General features: G+C 41.3%; 1 long non-coding RNA gene across 3 annotated transcripts in view; it reads left to right on the top strand.

Annotated features, from left to right (window-relative positions):
- Positions 1-12,148, top strand: part of LOC144382856 (uncharacterized) — a 35,074-nt gene extending 22,926 nt beyond the window's left edge. For 2 of the 3 annotated variants that reach the window (XR_013450301.1, XR_013450299.1), the window contains exons 3-4: positions 2,942-3,088; positions 3,196-3,501. This is a non-coding gene — a long non-coding RNA (uncharacterized LOC144382856). Of the gene's footprint in view, positions 1-2,941; positions 3,089-3,195; positions 3,502-10,780 lie in introns of those variants that run through there. The other variant, XR_013450300.1, reaches the window with a different exon arrangement.
- The last annotated feature ends 5,425 nt before the right edge of the window (positions 12,149-17,573 follow it).

The following is a 17,573-nucleotide window of genomic DNA, read 5'->3' as shown; positions in this document are numbered from 1 at the left end:
TTTATTGGCAAAATTCTCCAGTTCCACATATGACCGGGACTCAGTGGTTTTGTTTTCTTTGGTTGGCCTTGGTGTGCCAGATTTTCTTAAGAAGTGTCCAGCAACAAATAAAATACTTAGAAGTCTCATGACCAGAGCTGTCCACCACGTCATGTGATAGGCTTTGAACAGAGTCCTGAGTCAGGGAGGAGTCAGATCCATGGAGTCAGATCTCAGCCATGGAGTCAGATCTCAGCCGTGTAGGGCTGTTCAGGGGATTTATTGCATTTAAGATCGTCTTATGTTTATTCCCATTAAATTGCATTTTGATTTGGCTTTTTGGTAGCTTATAGAGTCTGTCTGTCTCATCTTTGGTTCCTTTACAAATTGACTAGCAGGTTTTTTACAAAGTTGTGTGTTGTTGTTTTGTTTTGTCTTTCTAAGTAAGCTTTACACCCAAGCCCAACGTGGGGCTTGAGCTCATGACCCCAAGATCAAGAGTCATGTGCTCTATCCACTGAGCCAGCCAGGTGCCCGTCTTTTACAAAGTTTTGCCCAATCATTGATCTGAATATTGCAGAAGCCAGGGTTTCTGGAGTTTCTAGGGTCTTTGATGTCACTAGTCATTATGTTGAGAATAGTTGCCGGTTTATTTCTTCAATTAGCTCATAAGCAGTGATTAATAGTAGGCTCTCTGGAAGTAGATTGCCTGGGTTTAAATCCTGAGTCTCCTGATATACCAGTGTGTGACCGTGAGCATGCTGATTTATCTGCCTGTGCCTCAGTTTCCTCATCTGTAAATGGGGATAATAATGTAACTCTCACATATGGTTGTTTTGAAGATTAAGTGAGTTAATATATGTAAAGCACTTAGACTAGTGACAGGCACGTAGCATGTACTATTTATTATATAAAGAAAATAAATCAAGACAAGCTCCCTACGGATAGGGACCAGTATCTCATTTATAGCTGTATCTCTAGAGACTAATACTGTGCCTGGAATATATTTGGGGCCAATATACTGGGTAAATAGACAAATGAGTTTCCATAGTGTTCTGGACACTGGTGCAAGCAGACAATATAATCAATGCTAGGGTTTCTAATGCTAACAGGTTTTCTTTTCTTTTTTTTTTTTTAAAGATTTTATTTATTTATCTGACAGAGAGAGACAGAGAGAGGGAACACAAGGAGGGGCAGTGGGAGAGGGAGAAGCAGGCTTCCTGCTGAGCAGGGAGCCCGATGCGGGGCTCGATCCCAGGACCCTGGGATCATGACCTGAGCCGAAAGCAGACGCTTAACGACTGAGCCACCCAGGCACCCCCAGATTTTCAATATTATTATAAAAAAGATCCTGACTATGGAAAGAGGTCACGTCTATTCAACCTCAGACGATCATCATGGTGGTTATTTTGCTGCTAATTTTTCTGTGAATGATCACCAGTGTCACCTGTGTCTTTCGTGATGCTAATCTATCGTCTCTGTTTAGCACGGAAGGCCAGGATAGTCACACGTGTAAGTCCAGTCTCAACTGAGGGAAAAAAAAAAAAGATTCTGCTTAGTTTGCTTGCACCAAGCTGAGAGGGGACACGAAAAGAAGCTTAACCAAAGAATGCTAGTGTTCCTGAGTCAGATCTCCACATTGTTTAAACTTTTGCAGATTCCCCAGCATTGGGCAGACTCATTCAAAAATACTTGCTCGAAAAATTAAATGTCCTAAGCATCATCCATGGCATGGAAGTTCCTGCATTTCCCTACCTTCCCATTACCGCCCAAACCTTAAGTGCTAACATCAGGGTAGGTCTTGATTTAAGCACAGAACAACATAACGCTCCCCTGGGTTCAGCTTCAGTATATTAAATCCGGTTCTTGTTGGATTGAAAATTTAAATCTCTCCGAGATCTCTTTTCCATGTAATTCCCTTTGAACTTCCGTCCATGCTAATTTTAAACACGTTCGGTATTTTCCTCCTTCTATATGAATACAGTCGGGCTCAAAGAAGGAAATTCACCAGTGTTTTCTCCTTTGTATGTGTTCAATAGGTACCCTTGAAGCAATTACCTACTGGGAGACGTGGGAGGAGCCACTCTGTGGGAGCAGGGGCCACCGGTAATATGATACGTGGTTGTTGTGTGTGTAAAGTGCTAATACTTTTGACAGCAACCATCCTAAAGGGGTGTAGCAAGTCATTTGAAATTTGTACACAGACTGCCCTATGCATTACGCATCGCCCGTATCATACCCATAATCTCCCAAGGCAGATATGCTATTACACTCAGTGGGCCAAGGTCTGCCGGGGCTTATATACGCACAACTCCCACTGATTCCGTGCTACTGAGCCACTTCAATGGGACTCGTCAGCGGCATAAATTTAGCCCGGGACCGTCACAACCACAGCGGGCGCAGCTAAACAGAGAGACCTGGCTATGTGTTAAAAAGGCGGAGGAAGAACAAAAAAGCTGCCAGTTTTCGTAAGAAATCTTATCCCTAGAGCGTTAAGAACTGTAGCCTGACACTCGCCACACTATCCTCATCCCACAACCTGCCGATCCCAGGCTGGGACTTGGAAGAAGCTAAAACAGAGTGGGCATTAAAAAAAAAAAAAAAAAAAAGGCCTGCTACAGGGCATAAAACAATGCTTCGCATCCAACCTTATTATGTGAGGGAAGAATTCCCCATGGGTGATCCTCAGAACATTTATTTATCAAACTGTAAAGGAACATCTTGGAACCAAGGGCCCTCTTTAAATATAGAATATTTAAAATATATAAGGCAAGAGTACAAAGATGCCCCGCTTTTGAAAGTTACTGGTCTATCCATTTGAGTCACACAGTGTCATGAGTGTTCTGATAAGTAGCACACATATCGTCATGCTAACGTGGGAATTGCTCCGTCAGTCACTTCATGGTGCCGTCCGCCATGTTATCTAACATGATTCTCTGGGAGCTCTTTCTTGGTCTTTCAGACATCCCCACATCAGAACTTATAAGTGATCGGGCATCACTGATCTCAAGCATGCAGGAAATTTCAGGATTTTAATTTCGACTCCGAGTCCTTGCCATTGCCAACAATGAAGTCTACTACTCCTAATCATCGAAAATGCTGTTGTCTGGTGAGCAGAGCCTAGGTTCAAATCCTTGCTTTGTGCCACACTAATTGTGTGTCTTGGGTATGCTGCTTGACATCTCTAAACCCCAGTTTTCTCATCTGTATCCTGAGGTGTCTAATATCTTCTTTGTTGTGATGCTGTGTGGACGACACCAAAAAAGATGTGTGAAGCACTCAGCACACCATAAGATCTGTTGAATGAATGGATGCGGTATCACACTGTATGATACGTAGTAGTCACTCAATAAAATCTTCCTCTTCCTCCTTTTTCCTCTCTTCTTCCCCACCACAGTCTCATAAGTTAATGCTCATGCAAGCCTATGTTTATTAAGAAAAATACTGCCTTTAAAGAAAATGACTTAATTAAATAGTATTCTATGAATGACAAATGACCACACATTTAACAGAACACATTTAAAGCTATACTCATCCTTTGATTGTTGTTATAGAGAAGATAAGAGTGATCTATTTAAAAGGAAAATGAAAAAATAAAAAATAAGGAACCAAATTAGACATTCAGTCAAGTCTGATTAATGGCTACTTCCAATGGAGATTTTAGCTGAGTTTAGGATCCTTGCACCTCTGACTGTTAATGTACAGTGGTTAGGGGTGACCATTTTAAGAAGTCGAATGCCTAATTCATTCAAAGTGCACAGAGATTTTCTTTCTCAGTTTGGAAAGACCAAAAGTTGGGTACAATTCTGTTAATGCTATAAAACTGGTATGTTTTGTGATAATGAATTTAGATATAGAAAACTATCTTTCTCTGGAATAAATGTACTTTCCTGTCATTTCTTCATTTTTTTTTTTTTTTCATTTCTTCAATATGAGGACCCTAGTAGGGAGTAGAATTAATCATGTGTTAAAAAAATTACATCACCCCAAAAGACTTCCACTCATTCTACAAAAGGTAGTCCAGGTCATTTTTAAAAACTAACGCGTTCTCGAACAGGAAAAAGTGCAATAGGTTAATTTGAAAAGTATGAATAATTCAACACAGAATCATGCATTTCTTTTTACATATTTTCCCGTATAAAACTGTTGCTTTATCATTGTTAAGTAAACTCCCACTGGTGCATGTAACTCCCTGAAAGCTCTGATAGGAGATGCAATATTGTGTTTAGTAGAATAAAGTAACAACTGAAGTTTAATATGTTTGGAAAGAGCACGTGCAGACCTGTGTGAGTATGTGTGTGTGTAGGAACTGACTTTTTCAGTTCACAAAGTAATCTTCTCTGATTTGAACTTGCAGTTAAAAAATGTTGACCATGGGGGTGCCTGGGTGGCTCTGTGGGTTAAGTGACTTGGTTTTGGCTCAGTTCTTGATCTCAAGCTTTGTGGGATCGAGTCCCGGGTAGGGTTCCTTTGTCGGTGGGGAGTTGGCTTGAAGATTCTCTCCCTCTGCCCACCCCCCCCACCGCTTGTTCTCTCTCTTTCTCTCAAAATAAATAAAGCTTAAAAAATAAAGAAAATGTTGACAGTGAAAAATAATTGAACAGGATTTGTACAAAGTTCAGGGAATTTGCAGAGCTTGGGCCTACGAATTTGGTAGTGAGGTAATCAAGTCAGCAAAATACAGGTAATCAAGTCAGCAAAAATACAAGATTTACTCGAAGTTTGGGTAGTAAATTAAGCTCTTAACAGAAAAGAAAATTGATATGCACATACTTCAAATATACACGAGGAACTCCTTAGATGTTCTTTGTCTTATCCGAGATAATAAGAAAAATAATAGAATTTAGAGCTGCCTTGTGCCTTCCCACTTCACTTCTTTTGCGTGGGGCTGACCATAGGGCCTCTCAAGTCTGGCTCATTTTGTGTCGGTGAATCTTGTTTAACGGACATTCTTTTTACAAAACGAGGTAGTCCCCCGGCTGGACCACAGTTCGCCTCAGTTCTAGGGATCCCTCCACTCAGCCGGGTGTGGCCAATCATGGTATCACATCAGCCTGCATGGAATCGATTTAGGACACGGCGTGTTTCCTCGAAAATGAAATTCCGCATGAAAACAGGACCAACAAGGACATCAGAAAAGCGTTTTGGGAAAAGTGCCAGAAGTTGAGCGAGAGGCAAGGCAGAATCCTTGGTATCAGGGAGAAGGGGAAGAGGGTCAGACGGAAAGAGAAGCGAAAGGAAAAGCAGGGCAGGAGGAGAGGCACGGAGGAGAGAAGGGGCCTAAATTAGAACAAGAGGCTATGTTTATTAATAACCTTGCTGACCCACAGGCCCCTGACACAAAATACAGTAAGTATTGTTGGAACACTCTGCTCTGTCACTCCTAGGAGGAGCAAATAAAATAGTGGGGGAAGCTGCAAACTTTCTGAGAACAGATTAAAAAAAAAAAGAAAAAAGCCACCACAACAGAAAAAAGCCAGAATAGGGTGAAGGCACAGACTCACCGGCTGGAGCAGCCCTGCAGCCTGGGTTCCCCTTTATTTTCCTACAGCACCCTCTCTGGGCAATCTCCTGTAGGCTTCCACGCTTCCGGCAAACTAGAAGTGAAAACACACAAGGCAATTTTTTCTCGATTGCAAAAGTAATACATGTCCATTGTAGAGCGTTTAGAAATTGTGGAAACACGTGAAGAAATAAATAAAAATAGACTATAGTCCGGTCACCTGGGTGGCTCAGTCGGTTAAGTGTCTGCCTTCGGGTCATGATCCAGGGACCCTGGGATGGAGCCCCGCATCGGGCTCCCTGCTCAGTGGGGACCCTGCTTCTCCCCCTCCCTCTGCTTGTGCTCTCTTGCTCTCTCTGTGTCAAATAAATAAAATCTTTAAAAAAAAGAGACTATAGTCCCACTACTTCTTTCTTTACTTTTTTTTTTTTTTTTTTTTTTAGAGAGAGAGAGAGCATGCACCCACACACAAGAGTATGGGGAGGGGCAGAGGGAGAGGGAGAGAGACTCTCAAGCAGACTTCATGCTGAGCTCGGAGCTGGAGGTGGGGCTCGATCCCACAACCCTGACATCACAACTGGAGCTGAAATCAAGAGTCCTCGGCTCCACCCACTGAGCCACACTGGTGCCCCTCCACGTTTTTACTGACATGTATGCTTGAAAAGTAAGATTGAGGCCCTGCTATCATCCACTAGTTTGTGATTAATTTTTTTTAAGATTTTATCTATTTATTTGACAGAGAGAGATGCGGTGAGAGAGGGAACACAAGCAGGGGTAGTGGGAGAGGGAGAAGCAGGCTTCCCGCCGAGCAGGGAGCCTGATGCGGGGCTCGATCCCAGGACCCTGGGATCATGACCTGAGCTGAAGGCAGATGCTTAACCAACTGAGCCACCCAGGCATCCCTGTGATTTGGTTTTCCCATCTGACAAGTCATAATAAGTATTTGCTCCTGTGTTGAAACTATTGTAAAGCATGATTTTTATGTTGGCATCCTGTTACCTTATTTGTAGGTATCATAATTCAGTTTACCTCTGGTTAGATATTCATGTGGTTTATTAACTTTTGGCCTTTATAAAATCTTTGTGTGTATCTCCATTTCTTCTTGAAATTACTATAAGCAAAATTCCTGGGTCAAAAAGCCTTTTTTTTTTTTTCTTGTCTAAGATTTGCAGAGCTGCTCTCCAAAGTGTTTATGCCAATTTATATTCCCACCTGCAGTGAATGAGAATGCAGAATTCACAAAACCATCATTAAGTCTCCCCAAACTAAGATAAGAAACTTAGAATCCTATTTTGATTTGTATTTTTTTGATTATTTGTGATGCTAAGTTTCTTCATGTTTCTTGGCTATTTGGCTTGTTTTGTGAGTATGTAATTTGCCTGTTATTTACACTTTTATTTATTTAAAAATTTACAAAATTGAGTTTCTGTTAAATTGTAAAACTTCTTTACATGTTAAGTGTATTAACTCTTTCACTATCAAGCACTGCAAGCATTTTGTCCTTTTTATCATTTGATTTTTAATTGTAATGGATTTTTTAAGAAGATTTTATTTATTTATTAGAGAGAGAGAGAGAGAGAATGCGAGTAGGGGGAGACACAGAGGGAGAGAGAGAATCCCAAGCAGACCCGAGGTTTGATCTCATGACCCTGAGATCAGGACCTGAGCTGAAGTCAGAAGTCAGATGCTTAACCAACTGAGCCACTCAGGTGCCCCAATAGTTAATGGATTTTTAATGTATATGTTTATAAATCCAAGTACATAAATATTTTCCTTTATTCATTCTTCCTCTGCTTTTATGTTCAGAAAGGCTTTGTACATCCCAGGGTCAGATAAATATCAATCTACATTTTCTACTGCTTTTATGACTATTTTTTAAAAAAATGTTTAAATCTCTTACTTGTTTGGAATTTGTTTTGGTCTGTGTAGTAAGAATCTATATACCGAAGCCTCTTTTCCTTACTGATCTCAATCTTGTATGTTATTGGGCCTGTTTCTGTATTTTTCAATTTTATTTCATTATCTTCATATCTCCACTGCTTCTTCAGCCAAAACCCTCCCTTTTTTTATTATTACAATTTAAGACTATGCTTTCATATCCAGTAATTCAAGTTTGTCATCCTTACAATTAGTTTTCTGGGTTATACTCCCCTCTTTATTATTCTGTAAGAACTCATCCAGTTCAAAATGTACGTGAATACAATTTATACATTAATGTGTGGGCACTTGAAGTCCTTAATACTCAGTTTTCTTGGCTACAAGTAAAACATGCCTCTCATTTATCTTTTCCTGCAAATTTCTGCCAAGTTGTGGTTTCTTCATGTCATATCTCAATATAGTCTCGAGTTTATTGATTGTTGTTGTGAATCCTGTTTCTCTATTAAATTTTATAAAACTGCTGAGGAAAGTTGCCTATGTACATATTTTTATTTGGCATTTGCCACTTTCCTGCTTTTTATTCACAAAGTTTGCCAGTTGATTCTTTTGAACCATATAGGTAAATATTATCATCTGCAAATAATGATAATTTTTTCCTCTTCCTCGAAATGACGTAATTTCTTCATTTTTTCCTCTTATTGCAAAAGATTAGAACTTTCAAATTATTTTAAAATATTCTTTATTGGACACGCCTCCAGTATTTCGCTACTAAGTTTGATGGCCTGAATACATTGTATTTTTGAAGAACTCTGGCTTCTGTAAAGTGTTTTTGGCTTCAAATGGCTATCTCGCTCCTGAACCTTTTGTTCACTGGTCCACTTGGATGTCTCCCAACCCTCTCTGCCCAGAGCTTAACAAGTCTTACCCTTTTCTTTTTTTTCTCTTTTAAAGATTTTATTTATTTATTTATTTATTTATTAATTATTTTAGAGAGGGAGAGCAAGAAAGAGCGTGAGCTGGGGGAGGGGCAGAGGGAGAGGGAGAGAATCTCAAGCAGACTCTGCACAGTGTGCAGAGCCCGGTGTGGGGCTTGATCTCAAGACCCTGAGATCACGACCTGAGCTAAAATCAAGAGTCGGATGCCAGGGTGCCTGGGTGGCTCAGTCGGTTAAGCATCTGCCTTCAGCTCGGTTCATGATCCTAGGGTCCTGGGATCGAGCCCCACACAGGGCTCCCTGCTCAGCAGGGAGTCTACTTCTTCCTCTCCCTCTGGCCCTCCTCACTGCTCCTGTACTCTGTCTCTCTCAAACGAATAAATAAAAAAAATCTTTAAAAAAAAAAAGAGTCAGGTGCTTAACCAACTGAGTCACCCAGGCACCCCAAGTTTTACCCTTTCATACATAAAAGTGTTCTATCTCTATACAGACAACCCCACCTCTTACCTACTGATGCTTTTTTTTCTTATCATCCACATTTCACTGTGGGAGATCAGTTCTCAGACCAACACATTCATTACAAATCCGAACCACTACTGTTTTAGTTAGTACATCATATGAAACGACCAGGCTATTTTCTGCCAACTTAAAAGTTAGCGTCTTGTGGAAGAATTTGTTTTTAATGTTTGCATTTTAAGAAAATGCTGAACTATTTTCTCACATAGGAATTATTTCATTTGAATTTGCTGACTTTTTGCCAGCAAAAAGCAAAAAGAACCTGGGATTTTGCCGATGCCATGCTAAGAGGGTTGGTTCCGTGGGTTAGATGGGTTAGAACAATATGTAAAAACAGACTGAGAAAGAGTGACAGTAACAGTTAGCAATGGTGGGGGTCACCTATGTGGAGGGAGAAGGGTGCATGCCTTTGGAGAGGAGTCAGGCCTAATAACCGTGGGAAGTTGAATGGTCTCTCTATCACTCTGAGACTCCATTTCTGCAACTCTAAGTTTGGGGTCATCACCTGTTTTGCAAGTATAATGTAAGAATGACAGACGATGAGTGTAAAGCATCTGGTAAGACACGTGGCCCCTATCAGGCACTTACTAAGAGAAACTGTAAGCTTCTGGCTAGGTTTGAAGGCAGGATGATGGACCATGTTATAGATAATAAAATGGAAAGAAAAGACCTTTCTCTGCTACACAGAGTTAACCCCAAGCATGTTTAAGAATTTCAGGATTTAGGGGCGCCTGGGTGGCTCAGTCGGGTAAGTGTCTGCCTTCAGCTTGGGTCACGATCCCAGGTTCCTGGGATCGAGTCCTGCATCGGGCTCCCCACTCAACGGGGAGTCTGCTTCTCTCTCTCTCCATGTACCCCTCTGTCGTGCTCTCTCTCTCTCAAATAAATGAATAAAAATCTTAAAAAAAAAGAATTTCAGGATTTAGCCAACAGGTAGTGCTGTATGTGCCATGGGTTCTAAAGGCCCCCAGTCTCCACCTTAAGGCAGTGGAAACCCTTAGTCCTCCTCTTCTCTATCTGGTTTGGCCATTTATGTGAATGCCAAACATCACTGGGCCCCGCTTTCCATCCCACCCTGATAGAGTATGAGCTCTGAATGTTTAGATTTCAACGGCCTCTGAGCAGGACCAGAAGGCCTCCTCATTTTGATAATATAGTAAAATAGTCATTGTGACTATGTGCCAGGCATTTAAGAACTTCCTTGTCAACCCCCCTTAATTTTTCCAATTTGTTAGCCTGGAAAACGCCCTTATTAGTATCAAACTTAGGTCTTAACAAGGCAGGATAAAGTTTTTCTTCTATCTTTCCCAAAGTGAAGCTAGCGATCTGGATTTTTTCTTTTTTTTTTTTACTTGATGGGAGGTTTCTGTATTATTATTGTTTAAAGTCAATTATCCTTTACTTTGTGTTCTTTTTCTGTTGTTTATTTTATCTGTCCTTCTCTCCCAGAGGGGCAGAATTAAGGCCCCCATTTGGTTTTTATTAGTGTAATCAGTTAATAGCTCTTCGATAATGCTTTACTTATTGTGTTAATTTTCTGCAGTTATGTCCAAAGGCAGCTTCCTGGAAGACCATATTTAAAAAAAGAAAAAGAAGATCTAACATTTCTTCTTTAATGGGTCCACTTAGCATTTATAGTTTCAGCTAAGATTATGGAACACTGTTGATTTACAAGAGTATTGAAAATATATATAAACAGCAGCTACTATTTTAAATAGATCTGTGGTAACCCTAAAAATTCCATTAGTATGGTGAAGGTACGAACACTGCTCGTGGTGTTTCTGTTGACATGGCTTATCACATCAATTCTTTGGATTTATCTGGAACGCGTTAGAGGTACGGGTGTACGCCTTTCCCATGCATTTGGTGCCAGTCACTGTAGTTCTATTGTGTCAGCAGCTAAACTCTGCTTTCCAGGGACCACCGTCCAATTGCTAGTGACAATTTTTTTTTTTTTTTTTTTTAATAGGCTCTACATCCAGCACGGAGCCCAGTGCGGGGCTTGAACTCACAATCGTGAGATCAAGACCTGAGCTGAGATCAAGAGTCGGTTGCTAACCAACCGAGCCACCCAGGCGCCCCGTTGGTGGGGATTTTAATGGGAACGTATCCTACATGGACTTTAGTACTCAGAGAGTAGTCCTCAAATTAAAGTGGAGCTTCGGGGCAGAGCATAGGGACAAACTAACTTACTTGAAGGGTCACAAAAAAGAGATTGATGATCAATGTGATAGATTGAGCCCCCATGGTAGGTTGTATTCTGAATTAAATGAATGTACTGAAGCAAAGAGAACATGACTCAGTGATTGGCATCATGGGTTCTAGACCCACCTCGGACACGAATTAGCTCTAGAACTTCCTGGGACATGAACTGGCTCTAGACCACCTCGGACACGAACTAGCTCTCAGGCCTCTCAGGGCCTCAGTTCCGTCCTCTGTAAAGCGAGAAGTTGGGATGAAGGTTCTAAAGTTCCTCCCAGCTTTCACCGTCTCTGCAATGTTCAGTCAGTGGTCGCTCTATGCACGCACTTAGTGAGGAGGAATCATTAGCAGGTGACCGAATTAGGATTAGAATGCCTTCGGGTCATTGTCAAGTTTTGGGACATGAAGTGGGTGCTTAGCACAAAATGGGGGCCCATCAGTGCTTTTATAATAAATCCGTTTTTATGGTGACGCCTAAGTGAAATTCTATTTTGGAGAACTGTTCTTGGTCCCGCCCAATGGCTGTGAGTGGATGTGGGAAGAGCACCAGAGGGTAAGTCACAGAGCCCTGCTGTGGGAGCCTGGGCAAGTCACTTTCTCTCCTTGGGTCTTTCCCCCTTCATTTGTTAAACAAAGGGGGTGGAGGAGAATCACCAAGGTAGCTTCTAACTAAGGGAGTCCGTAGCCTTGTAAGAATTGGCTGCCGCGTAAAGCAAATGAGAAGGTTCTGATGTTCCCCCGACATCCAGTGCCCAGAGCAGTTGGAGCATGTTAGCTGCAATTTCGTGCTTGCTGGGAAACATGACGTGGGCTTGCTACGGAGACAGGCTGGGAAGGAGAGGACAGAAAGGAGATCTGTGCGCTAAGGATTGGCTGGGGAAATTTTATGCAAAGAAGGAAATGAGGTTTCCTGTAATTGCCTGTTTCTGAGCTACAGAATGTATCCAATCCTGTGTTTAAAACGATGCGATGCGGGGTGCCTGGGTGGCTCAGTTGTTAAGCGTCTGCCTTCGGCTCAGGTCATGATCCCAGGGTCCTGGGATCGAGCCCCACATCGGGCTGCCTGCTCGGCGGGAAGCCTGCTTCTCCCTCTCCCACTTCCCCTGCTTGTGTTCCCTCTCCCGCTGTGTCTCTCTCTGTCCTATAAATAAATAAATAAAATCTTAAAAAAAAAAAACAAAAAAACAAAACGGTGCGATGCCTCGTTGTTAGCGCAGTACGCCACCTGTTTTGTCTGCCTCTGTACCTGCCAGTGCTGATGATGTTTGAGAACTTTCCTTTCAAAGAGGGCAGTGGAAGGCCACAGGGCAAAGTCAAGACAGAGCATATTTGAAAGGAAGAGGGGAGAAGCCCATAGACATTTCAATGGAAGTATTTTTAAGGCATTTCAAGGAGGAGTCTGAGAAATAATTACAAAGTTTAAAAAGGAAGAATCTTGACTTTGATCTGATTTTCTTCTGTAAAGCAATTAGGTCCATCATTTTTTTAAGGGCTAAGCTGAAAATTCTAATGGCTGGACCCAAACACTTTCATTTGTGTCTTGGCACTTCTAAATTCCAAAAGAAAAAAAAAAGTTTAAAAATTTATTAAGGTGATTTTTGCAGAGGGATTAATGCATAAAGCATTTGCTGGTCAGCTCTCGTAAAGGCTACAGCACCATAGTATAGCTGAGATTAAGAGCTAGATGTAAATCATGCAAGAGTCCAATTAATAGCACCGAACTAAGGAATCTATAAAGTTGATCTGATGAAAGGAGGAAAAACTGTCAAGGTATGATTGGAATTTTCCGTTCCAATTGCTGTTGGGGATTTTAATGGGAATGTATCCCACATGAATTTCTTCCTCACCAGCCTGGTCCACGGGATAGGCACTCAGGTAAGGAGAGGATATTTGATATGTGTTCTATTGATGTTAGATGTGAATGAGTGAAAGATCTAACACTGAGCTTAAGGGTTTTCTCCAGCTCGAGACTGTACTATGCTCGGAGGGAGTCTGTAGTGTGCACATTCCTACAACTTCCATATGCCCCAGAGGGAACAGAGCAGGATTGGAGCTCTAAATAACCCTAATGATATCGGGTAGGAGCCCATCAGGGAGTTGTTCGAGTTTGTCAGAGCATATTAAAATACAATGCATTCACATCATCAAAAAGGGTACATCAGTCTGTGTATACGTTCCTTTCTGATATTAAATTTGTCCAGGGACTATTCAAAATTACACCCCGCCTACCTGTACTCCCTCCCTTAAGTGAATAAACATGCCGAAGAAGGGGAGAGTAAATCAGAATAATGCACGTTGGTGAAAGTCCTATAATTGAAATCATTATTGCTTAAGACACCATTGCTTAAATCAGCCCTATCATAAATCAGTGCTTTTCACAAGTGAAGGTTTAAAATAAAGTGCTGTTTAAACAGATTGGGTCTCTTAAAAGGCGTGATGCAATTGGGAAGCTCTGGAAAATGGATAAAAAAGTGGTTTCTGAAGAGATACACTGGTTCCAGCATTTTATCTTCCACTTAATTTAAAAAAAAAAAATTACCTAGTCCTTTCTTAGAAATTACATATTGAAGGCCTGTAATGGCCAAGCCTTTAACCCATTAAAAAAATTTACTCCCAGGAACAGTTAATATTTGACGTTTAATTGCTTTTTCTTGTTGGAGAGGAAAATCTGTTTCTTTCCTTCCTTTCTTGATTGACTTTTCAAAAATCACCTTGTGAGCTATAAAGATGGAGAGGAGTAATTGATTTTCAAAAACTCAAGTGCATGCACATGTATTCACATATGTGTGTGTGCGTGTGTGTGTACATTACAACCTCTGAGTACCAGGCACGGGGGCTTGCCCCGCAATCACTGTGCAAGGCAGGTGTTACTATTTCTAGTTAACAGAGATGCAGCCAAGGCCCAGAGTGGTTGATTTCTTGCATAGGGTCACACAGGTAGTAAGTGATGGGAGGCTGAGTCTTTATTCCTCCAACCCTGTTGCCTGCCTGTGGGGACGCTTCATGCCCAGGTGTGCAGACGTCCATGGAGCAAGGACCAAAGGCCATGCCAATGATCCCCATCATTGGAGTAACTAATCCTTTCAGCCTGTTTAACCAGCACCACGTTCTGGAATTTAGCAAATAATGCCACGCCATCCACAAATGTCGAAAGAGTCCAACTCTGATTTGTGCCTGTTATGTGAATACTGCATTGTAGCTGAGCTAGGAGAAGCAGTTGAACCAGCCTTATCAGTGATAGCAACTGGGGAGAGATTTCTCCTTGGAGAGTTTTATGTGGACGAGCGGGGGGTTGGATGATCTCTTATTAGAAAAATGCCCATACGGACTTCAGATGAACTTCCGGGGCTCCTCAGGACTTGTTTCAAGAGTCTTAAAGAGGGTGTCATCAGGACATTGGTGTAGAAGGGGCAAGGAAAAGCCACTTTTCGGTTGCCCTGAGTTAGAAAATTTCCATTTCAACATTGTCAATCCCTCACCTTTTATGTGAGGTAAATTTACTACCAAAGGCCAAAGTGTTCCCTTTCTTTTTTTCTTTCTTTCTTTCTTTCTTTCTTTCTTTCTTTCTTTCTTTCTTTCTTTCTTTTTCTTTCTTTCTTTCTTTCTTTTTCTTTCTTTCTTTCTTCCTTCCTTCCTTCCTTCCTTCCTTCCTTCCTTCCTTTCTTTTTCTTTCTTTCTTTCTTTCTTTCTTTCTTTCTTTCTTTCTTTCTTTCTTTCTTTCTTCTTTCTTTCTTTCTCTTTCTTTCCCTTCCTTCTTTCCTTCCTTCCTTCCTTCTTTCCTTCCTTTCTCCCTCTCTCTCTCTTTCTTTCTTTTCCTTCCTTCCTTCCTTTCTTTCTTCCTTCCCTCTCTTTTCTTTCCTTTTGCTCTTCCTTTCTTTCTTTCTTCCCACAAAACCAGGTATTATTTAGGTATCTGGCAAAGCCGCACAAACCAACTGTTCCTCCTCAAAATATGCCTTTTAGAGCTCAGGTGATACACCTCATTGGGTTACACCGTCTATGTTTTGTGGTCAGATGTGGGCTGTGTCATTCTACATCACTCCACCTTGCGAGAACATATTTATATATTAGCCTCACCAGGTTGCATGTCCTCTGGGATTGCTCCTGACTGTGCGGTCTTCATGCCAGTGGGGGGCAGTTGAATGGCCGACCTCCACGGGACCGCTGGGCATCTGCAGCGAAGAGGAACCGGCTCCTTCCCCCTCTGACTTCACTCAGCTGGAAAACTACGAGGTGTGTGGCTGGAGGACGAGACATTTCTGAGAGGTGGAGTACAATGCTTCGAGAAAGGGCTTGGAAGGAAACAGGCAGATGTGGAGGGCATGAAAATTTGCACCGCTCACAGTATTGTTTTTTTTTTTTTTTTGGCTAGATCTGGAAAGACAAAAGCTTACTGTACAAGGTCTTTCTGTGATTTTTAATGTTTTTCCTTTTTATTCCTGATATGTGGCAATTCCCATTGTTCACCAGGTAGTGGTAAAAGTGAGTCTTATATAAGCTGTGTGGTAGGGTATCAAAATCCTTCCTGGAAACTCATTTGGCAGTGTGTGTCAAGACCATACAAATTTTCGTAACCCTTGATCAAATATTTTTACTCCTTGGAATCCATTCTCAGTACCAAAAAGAGTGCTGAAAGATGTTCTTTGTTTTATTTACTTATTTATTTATTTATTTATTTATGTATAAGGTTTTATTTATTTATTTATTTATTATTATTATTATTTTTTAGTTTTATTTACCTGACAGAGAGAGACAGCGAGAGAGGGAACACAAGCAGGGGGAGCGGGAGAGGGAGAAGCAGCCTTCCCGCTGAGGAGGGAGCCCGATGCGGGGCTCGATCCCAGGACCCTGGGATCATGATCTGAACCGAAGACAGACACTTAATGACTGAGCCACCCAGGCGTCCCCAAGGTTTTATTTATTTAAGTAATCTCTACACCCAGTGTGGGGCTCGAACTCATGACCCCGAGATCAAGAGTCACATGCTCCACCCACTGAGCCAGCCAGGTGCCCCTCAAAGATGTTATTTAAACTCCTGTTACAGTACTTAGAGCCTTACTATAAACCTAACAGTATGGGCAATGGAACTATTAAATATTTTCCTGATGTTGATATGCAAATTATGTCATAACATCGGAATAGGATATATACTCCTAATGATTACAGATACGTGGGCAAACTATGCTCAGTCATAATAATAGATAACATTTATTGTCTACTGAATATATGACAGGCAATCTGTCAGATCCTTTGTAGTCACTGCCTCCTTTGGTGTGCTTGCTAGATTAAGCTAGATTTTATTTTTTCTCCATTTTACAGATGAGGAGAGAGGAAGGTTAACTGGATTATATGAGGTCAAACTGCTAGTGTGAGATTTGAACCCCGTCCTGGTTGACTACAGAGCTCACACTCCTAACTTATCATTCCTCATGATATGTGGATAATTTTAAGTAAAAAACAAATATTAGCCACCAAACCCCTGCCCCCCAGAAAGTAACCCCAAAACTCCAAACCAAAAACAACCCAGCACCAACAAACACAAATCTGACAAACTCTGCTCTTCTGGTAATCACATGGAAAAGTAAATAGCAAAGCTTAGACCAAGAGAAATAGCCCAAGTTGAAAAAGCTTATCTGCAACCGGCCAATAAAATGACAGGTATTTTATATGAAGCAACAATTAAAAGTTAAGGTCTTTTCTCTGGATGGGAATTAGATACTTTAAGTATGATCTTATACTAAGACAATCCAATTAATATTCTTCTGCCAACTTAAGGAAGTAAATCTTAAAATGAAGCAAATCTTGCATTTAGGTGGAAAGGACTTTGCCCAGAGTGACTTGAGAATTATCTTGAGGACTAGGGCCTAGACCAGTGGTTCTTACCTTATTCTGTGTGAGAACGTATTTGAAAATATTAATAGCATCGATGATGTCTGTCTCCAGTAAAAACACGTTTATTTCTATGTATGCCACATTTTGTTCTATGTCTATTTACTTTTGATATCTTTTAGGCTTATTGCTGGTTTGAGGATTTAAATTAAAATTTCCCTCTGTGTTTTGGCTTGCAGAATGTTCTTTGTCTCATGACTTGGGGAATGTTCTTTCGTTAGCGGTTCGGACACTGATACGGTTTCTTCAGAGCCTTGTCTACACCTGCATAAGGTCTGTAAAGTGAGTATAATGAATAACTTAGTTTCACTGTTTTCTTTAAAGTGACAGCATGTTATTGTGAACGCTTGCATTTGGACGCATGGCTAAACAACCGCCTTTTGGATTTTCCATGTTAGGATGAAAAAAAAAAAAAATGCAAGCCACACATCACCGAGAATCCACGGCTGTGCCTGGCAGTGTAATTGGGAAAAGTTTGGAATGTTAGTGGACATTCCTAGGAGCAGCTTTATTTCCCACACCTGCAGCAATGCGCTGACATTAAACATACAGGGACCAAGTGCATGTGTGTAAGGCGCAATGGTAGACAGATGTGAAAAATGGGTGGATGAGGACTTGGGATGAGATTCTCCCAGGACTCCAGTGTGCTGAGGTTGGGAAATGCTCAGGCG

Source organism: Halichoerus grypus, chromosome 8 (genome assembly GCF_964656455.1).
Source record: "Halichoerus grypus chromosome 8, mHalGry1.hap1.1, whole genome shotgun sequence".
Taxonomy (NCBI): Eukaryota; Metazoa; Chordata; class Mammalia; order Carnivora; family Phocidae; genus Halichoerus; species Halichoerus grypus.
This window is presented reverse-complemented; position numbering and strand designations above follow the sequence as displayed.